The sequence below is a fragment of the Salvelinus namaycush genome, chromosome 31, assembly GCF_016432855.1.
Source record: "Salvelinus namaycush isolate Seneca chromosome 31, SaNama_1.0, whole genome shotgun sequence".
Classification (NCBI taxonomy): Eukaryota; Metazoa; Chordata; class Actinopteri; order Salmoniformes; family Salmonidae; genus Salvelinus; species Salvelinus namaycush.
In genome coordinates this window covers 21,137,724-21,141,589 of record NC_052337.1, presented here as the reverse complement: position 1 = coordinate 21,141,589, position 3,866 = coordinate 21,137,724, and positions in this window count along the sequence as shown.

The following is a 3,866-nucleotide window of genomic DNA, read 5'->3' as shown; positions in this document are numbered from 1 at the left end:
AGTATCCTGCAGTGAGAAAGAGAGAGTCATGTATACTGTTAATTTCTGATTGTTTTTCACTTTTGTTTATTATCTATTAACATATGTTTCCCATGCCAATAGTCCCTTGAATTGAATTGAGAGAGAGAACAATCTCTTTACTAGTCCCTGTACAAACAGGCTGCAGGTCAACCAGCACACACACACCAGGTCACAAAAGCAATTTGTCTCCCAAAGCCAGCAGCTCTGTTTCCCACACAGATCAAAGCACAGTCCAATAATACAGCTTTTATTTTAGGACAGCATCCCCCCCCAAAAAGGTCACACATCATCAGACCCTGTCACGCTTTTCTCTACAATCAAAAACCAAGAATTACGCCAATGAGCGTAGCTATATGAATTGTAGCAACACAGCTAGTACTATTATTGGAACAGATATTTAGAGCAGTGTTTCTACTGTAATCATTAACATGGCTGTTCCTATTCTTTTCGAGGTTTTGTCTTTTTCTCCAAAGCATTTCCATATTCAGCCAGGTTCTCCTATATCTAATGCAGTTGTTGGAAACTTTCTCTCCTGTTGCCAATACAAACCCCTTAGCAAGAGAGATTGAAATGTGGGCTAGTCTACTGAGTTTACTGGGTTTCACAAGCCCAGGGGAGCGAAGGAGAGACAGAGACATTCCTACGACAGTTATTACAGTGTATCAGCCTCACTTCAAAAGCCCGATAGTTTTGTACGAGCATACCCCTCTGGATATGTATACATGGATCAAATCAAATCAAATTGTATTCGTCACATGCTTCGTAAACAACAGGTGCAACAGTGAAATGCTTACTTACGGGTCCTTTTCCAATAATGCAGAGAGAAAGATAAAGATGGATACTAGCTATTACCTGAAAGTTCAGTATCATGACAGAAAGCGTAGACAGAGGGAAACTATGACGTAGTGTAAGATAAAGCATTCTCAATGTGAAAACACTGTTGTTCCCTTACTGATAATATACAGGGGGCAGTTTTCTTCTTCTATTTATAGCTAGTTGTTATCAGGCCTGACGGAACCCTCTTGGCTATCAAGTTAAGACAGAGATTAGACAGCATACCTCAAAAAAATGTGCCTTCAATCAGGGAGACAGTGTGACTGCTCTTTTATCCTGGTCCAGAGGGTATGTAACCCCTCAACCTCTCTCTCTCACCCCACATCCCCAGAGCCCCTATGGAGTGAGATAAGGAGAGTGGATTCTAAGGAGGGGGAGGCAAAGGGTTGTAGTAGGGGTGCTCGTACAGGAAATCATTTCTGGAGTAGGTTAATGGGCAGACAGGCAGATAAATTTCATTTTCATTGTTGATGTGAAAGGGATCTGAAACCATAACCTGGTTTCCACTCTGTCACGACTACATTATATCATTTCTTATTGCTGACGGTGATGTAGTGGTAAAAGAAAATAGGCGGGTAAACTCTGATTGCCTGTTGGTAAGAAAAAAGTAAAGCTCACTTTACTTTTTTATTTTTATTTATTTATTTTTTTTATCCCATTTTCTCCCCAATTTTCGTGGTATCCAATCGCTAGTAATTACTATCTTGTCTCATCGCTACAACTCCCGTACGGGCTCGGGAGAGACGAAGGTCGAAAGCCATGCGTCCTCCGAAGCACAACCCAACCAAGCAGCACTGCTTCTTAACACAGCGCGCCTTAAGCCAGCCGCACCAATGTGTCGGAGGAAACACCGTGTACCTGGCCCCCTTGGTTAGCGCGCACTGCGCCCGGCCCGCCACAGGAGTCGCTGGAGCGCGATGAGACAAGGATATCCCTACCGGCCAAACCCTCCCTAACCCGGACGACGCTATGCCAATTGTGCGTCGCCCCACGGACAGAGCCTGGGCGCGAACCCAGAGACTCTGGTGGCGCAGTTAGCACTGCGATGCAGTGCCCTAGACCACTGCGCCACCCGGGAGGCCCAAGCTCACTTTACTTTAAATGCATTTTCCTCAAAAGGTGGGTAAAGTTTTAGGCAAAAAAATGACTTGGGTAACCTAGAGGTGGGTAGCTGCAGCCCAATATGGCAACCGGAGTATGGGCAAGTGGGTGTGTCGAAAGGAAAGTAGTGGGCTTGTGAAAAGGAGTGGGTGCGTCGAAAGGAAAGTAGTGGGCTTGTGAAAAGGAGTGGGTGCGTCGAAAGGAAAGTAGTGGGCTTGTGAAAAGGAGTGGGTGCGTCGAAAGGAAAGTAGTGGGCTTGTGAAAAGGAGTGGGTGCGTCGAAAGGAAAGTAGTGGGATTGTGAAAAGGAGTGGGTGCGTCGAAAGGAAAGTAGTGGGCTTGTGAAAAGGAGTGGGTGCGTCGAAAGGAAAGTAGTGGGCTTGTGAAAAGGAGTGGGTGCGTCGAAAGGAAAGTAGTGGGCTTGTGAAAAGGAGTGGGTGCGTCGAAAGGAAAGTAGTGGGCTTGTGAAAAGGAGTGGGTGCGTCGAAAGGAAAGTAGTGGGCTTGTGAAAAGGAGTGGGTGCGTCGAAAGGAAAGTAGTGGGCTTGTGAAAAGGAGTGGGTGCGTCGAAAGGAAAGTAGTGGGCTTGTGAAAAGGAGTGGGTGCGTCGAAAGGAAAGTAGTGGGCTTGTGAAAAGGAGTGGGTGCGTCGAAAGCGCTTTGCTATAGACAGTTTTGATCACGCTGTTTGGTTTTTTCTTACCACGCAACTACCATCCCATATTTCACTGTTAGTTTTACATAAATAATGGTAAATGTTCAGTTATTAAACTGATGGTTTCTTTTTTTAAATTAAAAGTACTGATGATGGGTGTAATGTTGCTTGTATGTGTGTGCTTACCGTGACCGTCACCCTGATATGGGCTACTAGGTAGCTACTTCGCATGCCGTTGCGTGGCAAGCGGGAGCGAAAGACACATACCCTCCCCCCATTGAGTAGACTGTATGTATGTATCAAGGTGACATCTAGTGCCTTCAGAAAGTATTCACACCCCTTGACTTTTTCCACAGTGTTGTGCTACAACCTGAATTTAAAATGAATTAAATTGAGATTTTGTGTCACTGGCCTACACTACACACAATACCCCATAATGTCAAAGTGGAATTATGTTTTTAGAAATGTTTACAAATTTATAAAAAACACCTTTGTTATGACAAGCCTAAATAAGTTCAGTAGCAGAAATCTGCTTGGCAAGTCACATACTAATACGTTGCATGGATTTTTGAATGACTACCTCATCTCTGTACTCCACACATACAATTATCTGTAAGGTCCCTCAGTCGAGCAGGGAATTTCAAATACAGATTCAACCACAAAGACCAGAGAGGCATTCCAATGCCTCACAAAGAAGGGCACCTATTGGTAGATGGGTAAAAATACAAAAATCAGACATTGAATATCCCTTTTATAATGGTGAAGTTATTGATTGCACTTTGGATGGTGTATCAATACACCCAGTCACTACAAAGATACAGGCGTCCTTCCTAACTCAGTTGCCGGATAGGAAGGAAACCGCTCATGGACTTCACCATGAGGCCAGTGGTGACATTAAAACAGTTCCAGAGTTTAATGGCTGTGATAGCAGAAAACTGAGGATGGATCAACAGCGTTATAGTTACTCCACAATACTAACCTAAATGACAAAGTGAAAAGGAAGCCTGTACATAATATTCCAAAACATGCATCCTGTTTGCAAAAATGCACTAAAGTAAAACTGCAAAACATGTGGCAAAGAAATGTACTTTATGTCCTGAATGCAAAAGCGTTATGTTTGGGGCAAATTCAACACAACACATCACCGAGTACCACTTTTTTCCAAGCATGGGGGTGGCTGCATCATGTTATGGGTATGCTTGTCATCGTCAAGGACTAAGGATTTTTTTTAGGATAAAAAGAAACAGAATAGAGCTCA